The sequence below is a fragment of the Aplysia californica genome, unplaced genomic scaffold, assembly GCF_000002075.1.
Source record: "Aplysia californica isolate F4 #8 unplaced genomic scaffold, AplCal3.0 scaffold00101, whole genome shotgun sequence".
NCBI classification, from domain to species: domain Eukaryota; kingdom Metazoa; phylum Mollusca; class Gastropoda; order Aplysiida; family Aplysiidae; genus Aplysia; species Aplysia californica.
This window is the reverse complement of record NW_004797371.1, coordinates 444342-455685: the sequence shown is the minus strand read 5'-3', so window position 1 is coordinate 455685 and position 11344 is coordinate 444342. Positions and strand designations below refer to the sequence as shown.

Sequence of the window (11344 nt, the reverse complement as noted above, 5' to 3'; positions counted from 1 at the left end):
AGAAGAAGAAGAAGAAGAAGAAGAAGAAGAAGAAGAAGAAGAAGAAGAAGAAGGAGAAGAAGAAGAAGAAGGAGAAGAAGAAGAAGAGGAGGAAGAAGAAGAAGAAAGAATCAAGACGATGGCTCGAGGAACGGAAGGGTGAGAGGAGGGAGGTGTACAGAGATTGGCAGATACAGTGAAAAGGAAAGAAACGTCTTGATCTATGAGAACGGCACATTCATTATAAAGAGTTGAGATTATCATTCAGCTGGTTAAAGACACACTTATTGTCACTCAATCGCGTGATGTTGAAGTAAAGAGTTCATGGTGTCGGGCAAAAGCGACGGGCGGGGTTATAACCCAGTTAGTCAAGAGGCGTGTCTTACGTCCTTACATAAGACCGTATCATTACCTTTACCTGTCTACCCGGGGTATTTCTACCCATCATTCTTCTGAGTGAGAACTTGGCTTTCTGCCCGGGAGGTCTTCCAAGACTTTTCAGTCCTTATTACCGCCTCGGGTACACCAGGTGACAATAACCATCATTCTAGTTCTGTCTCATTTAATCCGTGCCACATCATTTATAGCCAGTAAAGAAACAGTTCTTGGGAGTCAAGTAAATATTGACTTACAGGATAGGTGCCTGGAATTCAAGAAGCTAGAATAGGACAGTCAGATTTTATTTTGCCTTTCGTTTTGTACCTACCTGTTGCCCATCTGTTCCATTCCTTACGTGCTTACGTCTTATTTTATCATGAGGAATTTGTACAGTTCTAGCATACTTGGGTTCGTATCTGTCTGGATATCTTTGGCAGAAGGTCCACTTTCTCCACATTCAAATAATCGTGTGTACAGTGCTCATATATAATGCTTCGCGCATAGGTTTAGCACCTCTTCGACTCAGCGTGCTAACTTATCAGAGAAGGAAAAAAATCGCTGTGAATTTTTATCTCAAACATTACTGAATTGTCACGATGCACAGCCATGATCACTCTTCCAATAACGTAAAGAAGGATGCTAAGGATTCGAAAAAAAAGTCAATAAGGACGTAGACCAGTATAGTGCCGCATTGGGTTTAGAGGTAACATTTTTTAATAATAACCCCCCCCCCCCCACTCCCCAAACGATATATTGATAATACACAGACATATTATGAAGATCGACAAATACACATATCACATGTAAACAGGTACGGCTCCAGGGGATTATAAAGAAATAGAATCCCTAGAGGTTTAGATTGAAATAGAACGTGGGAGACTTTCGTTCACAAAATGATATCTGCAACTTGTCAGGATGGGATCATCGTCCTAAGTCGACACTTTAATTTGAGCAACCAGCGCCACAGCTGAGCAGCAGCCATCCTAAAACAGACATGACATCATTCTCTTCCCCAACCCCCACCCTTCTTAAAACGCACAAAAGAATGAAAAAAAATACACTTGATACGATGGTTACAGCCTCTGGAATGAAAGAGTAGAGTTGACAAAGTGGGTGGTTGGCGGATGCTCTGGTGTGGTTTGCTCGTCTTTCCTATCAAACATCTATTGTACTTATCTCTCCTCTTTTTACTCTCTTGTTCACCTCTGATCTTCGGGCACTTATACGGCCTAATTGTGTTGCAAATGCCGTAAAGCTCTTACTAAAACAGATTTGACAAGTACTTTAGGGTGATTAGGTATACTGACAGTTATGTTCCACTACGGACTGATAAAGGCAATCGGTTACACGTGCGTATTAAGAGGAAAAAAACAACAAGAAGAAAAACATAATATGCCGCACTGAAACACTGCCAAACATACGCTCTTGATTTGATAGCAGGGAAACAGGAGAATACAAGAACGCTGCACATCAGCGGGAAAGTATTCCAGAGTAGAAAGGATCTCTCATATTTATCTGCACCATGTGAACAGCAGTAGCGCTCTGAAAATTAGAATACCGCTCAGCTACTCATTATCCTTGATCTGGTAACTGCACATTGCTATTTGCTACAAATCCTCTTTTGTATTACGAGTTGACTATTTTATGTGTTCCAATGGGTCTCTTTTTTTTTCTTTTTCACCTTTATTTAGGGGGAATCTTGGTATCCCCATGTCTCAAGCTCTCCGTCTGGTGGCAGAGAGGGATCTCTTTCTTCCCACCGAGCAAAAAGACAGCTCAGTCGGTTTCGTGGCAGACTACCATGCAAATGACTATGTTTCGAATTCCCTATGACGCTGTCTTGTTTGCGGAAGTTTTTCTGACTCTCTTACCACTTGGATTGTTACTAACTGAGTACATATGGCGATAAAACCAATGCAAGGCTACAAAGTTTGAGGGACGTTACCCTTTTTTTTCGGATCAGACTAGACCTGATGAGGTCATTGAATATCACAACTGTTCCATTATTTCCCCATTAGAGATTCTTTTAGAACAAAACTGTGGTACTACCCAGGGTTTCTTCCTGAATGACCTTAAAAGGAAAATACATTCACTAAAATGATCATCTTGTCCCAAGGCTAAATTTTGGAATCAGACAGTAACGCAGGCTGTTTCAAAAATTAGAAAACAGTGGGACACTAAAAAGCAAATGGATTGTAAGGAAACCCCACTTCCTGCTACGGAAATTCCTCGCTTCCTCGTTGTAAAACAGCTGCGACTTCGATATCGATTTTTGACTGCTAGGGCTGTACACAAGGACGCACAGGTTTCAAGCTATTATTGCAAACACATTATTTTCTCGGATTGCCGAAGGTTACCGGAGCAGACGTCTGTTGAGGAATGCAGTCGTATTTTTTGGCAGTTGGTTACAAATCTGATCGACAGTCGGGAACCAGGCTTTCGGATCTGAATGTAGTCGAATCTTTTTCGTCCCTGTTCCTATTTTTCCTCAGCTCAATGTCGATGTTTCACTTGGTGCTTTACCTTTGAAATAGTTGAACATTTCTAGCAGGGCGTTAAATGAATGACATAACAGTGTTTTTCTTTTTTTATGAAAAGCTTGTGGTCGTCAATGTGTTCAACCATCTGTTTGTTGAGACTTTTCTGATGCATCATTGCCTATCGTTCGCAAGTTCTACCTGAATGAGCAGAGGGATGTGCGAGACCTGTATAAGGGATTGCTGAGTTTCTCGTCGATGAGGAAAAGAGAGGAGAACTGGCGGTCTACGGGTAGCCTAGTGCTTATACACCACTGATAGTGTTGAGAAGAAAGGAGGTAGCAGCCATGTTTATTGAGGCTACGAGTTCAAAGACTGATTATAATTTCATCTATGTTGAGGTGAGTTACGTGGTATAATATTGTGTGAATCTGTCTTTTACAGCCTCAACAATTTTTAAAAATTGTTGAAATTATCAAGTATGAGGGGATTCCATCAGTCCAAAGTGTATCTCACGATTTTTCACAAGTGCTTCAGCCTACTGCACGTAATAATTTACCCAACCGAGAAAAATCACCTTTCATCCTTTACTGAATTCTGTGCTTCTCTTTGAAAACTTAGAACGACTTCTCGCAGATTTTCAAAGAAGCACTCTGAATACCTGTGTCGTGTTGGTGAACATGAAAGACCGTGGGATGATTTTTCTTCACACTGCTCCTGTTTTGATTTCTAAACTTGTGAAACATGTCAAGGAATCTTAACCAAGTAGAAGCTATCGAAAAATCAAGAACATCTTGCAGTTGGGAACAGAAGATGGGGAATCTGTGTCGTGTCAAATGAAAAGATAATAAAAAATAGTTTTGCATCAGGTCTGTGAACGCTAAAATAGTTGCCGTGGAAAATTACACATTATTCTGGTTGTTTTTTTTTTCTAGACTTAAGCTCAGAGGAAGGAAATCGTTTGCTAAAACAATTAAAGTAATGAAAACGTGAAATCCTCACAATTGCAGGTGTATATGTGGAGTTGTTTTATACACACTGTGCTCATTAGGAAACGCCTCAGCACTTAAACAACGAAATATTGTATTATTTCCAGGTGCTTGGATATCCAAACTCTGATCACTTCCGTTTACAAACGAATAATTTTCTTTTGATTTCCATTCCTAATGAGAATTATGCTGGTTTTTCAGCGAAGGTTATTATTTTACGAGGGAGAAACCCACTGAGAGCTGTGAGTAGGGACCCAGACGCATATATTGAATGTTCTCATCCTTGCATCATAACTGGTGTCTAAAAGATAGGATACGAAATATTCTTCCGGGCGGGGGGTAATTTGTTTCCTAAGTCAGCTTTTCCCTTTGCACAAATCAAATTAAGCCAGGATGTACTTTTAACAGTCATGAAGCATACTCTTCTGCACCCCTCCGTGGGAAGGATAAGATGTGGGGTGGGGTGTGCGCATTTTGTTCTCTTTGTTTCCTTAGAGGGCAAAAATCTACCCGGAATTTTGTCGTAGTCAAAACTTCAGGCAATCTGTCTATCTAGCAGGAATTTTTGGACCCTGCATGATGGTAACAGACATTATTATGGCTCATGTTGTAACCGGTGGACATATTTATTCTACAAGGTCACTGTATTACTTTGCATTAGTCGTGCAGCTGTCTGTGGCAAATCTTATTTCGAAAATGACCGAGTTTAGGTTGGCACGAGTACTAAAATCTACAGTTTTTGCAGCGAAAATACTAAAACTCAATTTCTAACCTAATGGTGAATTTTTTTAAAACAAAATTAATCAAAATGTAAAAGACTGCTAAAAAGCGACAAAAAAACAACAAACAAACAAAACAAAATAACAATCACACACACACACACACACACACACACACACACACACACACACACACACACTCACTCACACACACACACACACACACACACACGAAAAAAAGAACTAAAAAGTGTTTGAAGTGCTCAAAACGTTTTTATTAAATACACTGAAACATGAACAGATTGAGACACGCTGCCACAAACGGATACGCCTAATAATAAACTGTACTCCCAAGACCTTTAAATACAAAGGAAACGGTTACTTTTTCTGTCTCGAGTGTCTCTCAAAGCAGTAGACGTCCAAACAACTATTTCACAAAAGGGTGCACCTGGGACATTGGGATCACTCGATAGTGATGAGTCTGTTTCTCACAACCTACCAACGAAAGCAAGGTCTCTTCACCACGGAAAACCAGTACGTTTTCCTTCACACTGTATCACTTGGTTTAACCAGGTAAGAACAAAACGCCTGGAATAATTAAGAGGTTTTACGGATGAAAGCGAGTCTCCGACTGAATCGTGAAGACAGGCTTCAAGTGTTGAAATATTCTTTACGCCCGCATGGGGATGGAGATTAGGAAGAAAATTGGTTTCGCAACATATCGTGTAGCAAGCCTCGACACAGGCTCCTGGCTTTTGAAACATTTCGGCCCTGGAGCCATCGTTGTGGAAGATTTGTTTTTAGAGCTCAGAACTCGATCGGGATTACTCCTCGGTGTTTATGTTGATATTACTCGTCTGTGCGTCACAAGTCTTACTGATTTCAAGGGTTTTTTAAGAGAGATTTACTGACAAGGAAATTTCCTGGATTCCTTAATAGTTTCAGTTGACTTTTTCGTGTTTTGTTCAATTAAAGTTTTGTTATCATTTTGATTTTGTTTTGTAAGGAATTTACATTTTAAAACTAAATGGGATTGTTTTAGAGGATCACGATACAACTTCCATATTGCAAAAGGCCGAAAACTTGGCTGGAGAGCTATTAAAAGCCTTTAAAGAAACCAAAGTCAAAATTGCCCACTGAGGAATCCGAATCGTGGTAGCTTAGCTCTGCGCCGACCGATCTGCTCTTCCACTCCGCCAAACACCCTACCTTCCTCCCCTCCGCCTTACTGCCACAACCTACTTTCATGTTCATGTTTATTACCCAACATTTTCACTAAATGAAACCTTTTCACCTCAGTCGTTGTAAGTCTAACGTTGTGATATTAAGTCTTTAGCCCCGACCTCCCTCTCCCTCCCCCCGGCCCCCCCCCCCCCCCCAACCCCTAACATAACCAAAATGTCGGTTTCGAATATAACAGCTTCATTCTGGTCAGAATTGTCTTGTGTCCACAAAAGTGAAATGATATTCACAGGTGACCAGAGCTTGTCTTTATGGAGTCAATATGGATCTTTCTATTTCACTGTTTCGCTGGTTCCATCGGTGTGTTTCGTCTGGGCGCGAAAGGTTTGCCTTTCAGTTATACCCGTAGAAGAAAAACAGGTACACAGTAAACACGGATTGCCATTTGTCCTATTATTGTAACGCTCGTTGTTCTCTGAACTATGGCTTGCAATATTTGTCTGGAAAACAGATACCATTATTCATAAAGGAAACGGAACCTCCATCATTCATATTATCGCTAAAAAGATCACCAGCGCCGCCCCCTCTTTTGTTCCTACTCTTTTTAAGTCATCGATGGGGAAAATGCAAAGAATGGAGCATCATAAGCATCTAAACATTTCGTCAATATATTCTTGTTGTTTTCCTGTTCTCATTGTTGCCGTTGCTTTTTTTAATTGCAGTGGCTGATTTTTGTTTTAGTGTGTTTCTGTTTTGTTTTGCTTTGAGTCTGTTTCCTCTTTGTCTGGTTGTTTTGATACTGTTTAAAAAATGACAGTCACAAATCTGACGGTTTGAAAAATTCTTAACGGGCAATACAATATGTTCAACAAGCCAATTGTACTCTTAACCCGGTTTTCGGACTCATTCTCACTCATTATTACAGCAAGCCATCACAGAAAGGCTTTTTTGCCATTGCTTTTTTTCACCTGTGGTTACCTAGGGTTATTGTGTCCTTTTAAATGAAAGACCACATGTTCTTCTCAAGCGCACTCATTCTTGTTGGAAACACACCCTCGATCACATGGCATACACTAGCACACGTTGCCACAACTTTCACGTATGTCTCAAAATCTCTTGTTCCTTGACGTGTGGTCGCCATTAGTGGAGCAATGTCGCATCATTCTGTTTGCACGAGGGACGTGGAACAGCATTAGGAGCCCCTCGAAAGAAGGAAACTGCCATCGAGGAACAGAGAATGAGATGATAACTAGTCCTGGCCTGGGACACGCTAACAGCACCAGCCGAATAGAGACAGTCTTATTTAAGGCTGATGTGTTCGTTGTAGGCTTCACGAAACCAAAAGAAAAAAATCACTGCTTCCTTCAGCATAACAGCGAACGAGATTCGAACTATTTGATGTATATTTTGTCAGGTTAGAGGATGCAAGTCATTACTTTGCTGGTGATATCGCTAAATTATATCTATAAAAGAATAATATTCTCATTTACGGTGTTCGCAATCAAACTATGTGATTGAAGTTAATACACTGGCACCTTTTGTTAATTCAACCTGTCTTGTCATATTTTTTGTGTTTTCGTTTTTGCTTTTCGTTCGTTTGGCTTTGTTGCATTTTTGGGGATGGAGGGCAGGTCGGGGGTTGTTTTGTTCTGTTTAATTTAATTTTTGTCTTTCTTTGTTTTGTTTTGTTTGGTCTTTTACATCTTATTATATTCATGATTTTTTCTGGAGATGCGGCTGAACATTGAATAATTATAGTAAAACCTTCGATTCAGGTTTACAAGGTCCCGTGGCCATCCAATTAGTGTTTCCCATTGATATCATATTTTGTCCACGTATGTCTTCACTTCCAAAATCTGTTAGAGTGACCAACCGCTAGACACACACTTCCTCCCCACCGGTAGAGAGAAATAAAACAATGGAACATCTACCGTAACGATATCTACAATTCATCAATAACACACACACAAAAAAAAAGAAATTGATTAGTTGCGTGTTACCTTTAAGCTCATCTGACTGCCAATTCAGAGATGGAGCAGTTTTGACCACAGGGCGTGTTCGTCCCCCGCTCTGACCCCGTTTGTTCGTGTGCCGTCTCTTCTGGCTGTACAAACGTGAATTGCATGGGACTTGAACTGGCATGTTTAGGGGACGAGAGGTTTCAGACGACAGAGTCGAGATCAATCACGGCTTTTTGCCAAGACTTTTGTATCGTTACGTGCATCTTATCAATGTGCTTGGTTGTAAATATTTCTGTTTCTGGAACGTAAAGCGTGGACGATTCAATTATGTCTGTGGTTATGCGCAGAGAAAATGCCATCCAGGAAATATGTGTTCGTTTTTGGTGGGAATGGGATTGTTTTTTTAAGAGGTAGCAATAACAATAATCTCTCCTAGATTATTTTCCAATCCGTGTCCCACGGTATGAGCTTTCATAGGCCAGTCAATTACTATGCAAGAATCAACACTCGGCCCACAGATCGGCTCAGATGAGGCAGGAACTGAAGACAAAGTAAATTGTGAGTGGACTGCTTAATGGGATTTCTGTTTGGGGTTAGGTTTAGATGTATCTTAGATAGCTGAGACAACCATCCTAAACTTTTCATTTGATTCTAGTTTGCCGTAACCATTGTTTTTTTCTGGGCCATAACGTCATTTTAAAAAATAAAGTTATTAATATATTAATAGCGGCAATATTGGATTCTGTTTTCATATTCGATAGGCTTTTTCAGACTTTTGGCATCTATAACAAATCAATCAGCCCCTTAAAATACTCCTTTTAAAATTAGATTCAAATCCTTTTGACGTTTAAAGGTCGTTGTAAGTTTTTCACTAACACAAGGACGCAAAAGCCCCACTAAAACTGCATTTTCCAGACGATGCAAAATGCATGTTTGCGTCTGCCATTTCCTGAGATCGTTAATATTTTATCGCCCATATTATAACAGCATAGCATGAGCATTTTATTTGGAAGAGAAAATAAAAAGTTGCTATAATAAGTTAAAAATGGTCTAGAAATATGTTTTGAGAAAATGGCGAGAAAACGAGCGAATATTAAAACTAATGGCACATTATAATCTGAATAGATTGCCTATAAAGAAAAATGCAGAGGTCTAGTGTAATTTAGATGCTCATTCTAGTTAGAGTAGGAAATGTTATAGATTTTTACAATCAATTCAACTGGACAGCAAAAATCCCGATTTCTCTCTATTTCAAACCAACCGTGAAAGCCGCAGTTTGAGTAGTAAAGATATAATTTGTACTTTATATTAAATGCAATCTTATGAAAACGATTTTTCACTTGGAATGTTAAATAGACGGTCCACAATCATAGAGATCATTACAGTGAGTATAGAGATTAAATAAAAAACATGCCAATGTGCAAAACAATACGTATGCTACTATCAGTTAATAAATTCATCTCCCTCGTTCTGTTTACCCGTCTGTTTGTCTGACTGTCTGGATGTATGTATGTCTGCTCCCCCCCCCTTTTCGTTATCTCTCTCCCTCTCTCTCTCTCTCTTTCTCTCTTTCTCTCTTTCGCCCTCCTCTCTCTTTCTCTCTCTCTTTCTCTCTTTCTCTCTCTCTCCACCCCTCTCTCGCTCTCTCTCTCTTTTTCTCTTTCTCTTTCACTCTCTCTCTTTCTCTCTCTGTCGCCAATCTGTCTTTCTGTCTGTCTGTCTATCTGTCTGTTTGTCTGTCTGTCTGTCTATCTGTCTGTCTATCTGTCTGTCCGTCTCTCATTTCCCCACCCCCCCCTCTCTCTCTTTCTCTCTCTTTTTGAATCTTTGTTGCCCTTTATTAATCTCTCTATCTCAGCATAATCAGTCACTTGTCCACGTACTCTGGTAAACCTGTTAAACCCTTGGTATGTGCACAGAACATCATTATTTTATTCTCGTCACAGAAACAAAGCAAACAAAAAATGTGCCAGTTTCTGAGCTGCAATCTTCTCAACATTCCTGCCGATGGAACGTTGAACATGTTACGTAACTCAGCACGCTTAAAAGAATTCTAGGCCAGGAGTCAGCCCTCTGTAAGTAGCCTAATTTTGAAAGTATACCTCTTCGAAGAAAAAAAGAAACACATTAAAAAGTTTTACAAAGCATGAACACAAATTGCTGTGCTAAGTACCCCGTGTGCATCTTTGCTGCCACTTGAAATAGTTAAGAAATAATAGACAGGAGGTATAACGTTGGCTCAGTTGCTCTCAATTGGGTCTTCCCAATGGGAAATCATTGAACGTGTCTTCTTTGGTGAGGTTTCAAGGCTATCCACAAACTGGAGGTGAACATCACCTTCAGAGCCCCTCCCATGTTTAAGTGGGCAATAAAACCACAAAATACAAACGTAGAAAACGATACAAAGAATAGAATTCAGTCATGTATGATCTCTTCAAACCCGTGTCAAGTAAATCTGATCATCAATATGGGGAAGAGGCGGGGTAATTTTTTAAAAATGTTTTGGTGTCTGTATGTCAATGTGTGTGTCTGTGTCTGTACGTATGGTTGCGTGGGCACGTCTGTGTTTGTTTGTATATGTTTGTATGTGTGTGTGTGTGTGTGTGTGTGTGTGTGTGTGTGTGTGTGTGTGTGTGTGTGTGTGTGTGTGCGTGAGCTTGAGTTTGTATATGTGTTTGTCTGTCTGTGTTTGTATATCTATCTGTGTCTGTGTGTATTTGTACGTGTTGGGGGTTAGTGGAGTGAAGTAGTGACATATAGTGGCCGATTACATCTAACGACAATTCCCTTGCAAATCCTAACGATAGATTGTAAAGTTCACTATAGCCGGTCAGCTAAGTCTCCGGTCCTAGAATGATGGCTTGTGATCAAGAGATGAAAAGAAACTGCATCTCGGCTATCGACGTCAGGCCCGCATACCCCGATGACTGAATTGATCCTTCAGTAGATAGCCTCTTATACTCTCCTGCCCAAACCGTGCCTCGTGACAAACTTGAGCAATTCGATACGAGATGGGTTTTTGTCAGCGTCTTAGTTCCATATAGCGTCCGGTTTTTCTTCTCATTTCTTATATTATTCTACGAGTCAATGGGAATGGGATGACTCTTTGGCAAATCCAGGGTTATATTATTTGTTTGAAGTTTTCTATGAAGGAGGGGAAGGGTTGTTTTGTAGACACTTGATACATTCTATTGTACCTTTGAAATTTGTAGGGAAGTATGCATCGTAAAAGAACATGTTCATTATTCGAAAAGAACGTCGAAGAGTTACTTACCACAAACTCACCCTGGTTTCTTTATTGCATATCAGCAATAGCGGAGGAGTAATAAACAAACATGAATGAAAGTAATGAAACGTCCAATGACTCATACTTTAAAGGTTGTAATGATCACGCCAAGATTGACGGGCCAATTTGGGTCTCACAAATTATCCCTGATGCTTTGCAGAAAGATCTGTGGATCTACCACGTGAAAAGAATGAAAAAAAAAGTATCCGGCGAAAAATAGGAGGAACGTCGAGGAGGAAGGAAGTTAATTTGATTTTTGGAGAAATGGGGTGAGGACAAAATGATTATCTAGGAAAGAGGAAAAAAAATTGAACAGATAGCATAAGGATACATATTGTGGCCTTATAGGCTAGGAGAGAGAGAGAGAGAGAGA

At 40.1% G+C, this 11344-nt stretch overlaps 1 long non-coding RNA gene across 7 annotated transcripts in view; it reads left to right on the top strand.

The window, feature by feature from the left end:
* The window catches only part of LOC101849996, a 152134-nt gene that overhangs the window by 66337 nt on the left and 74453 nt on the right, over positions 1–11344 (top strand). The window lies entirely within an intron of this gene.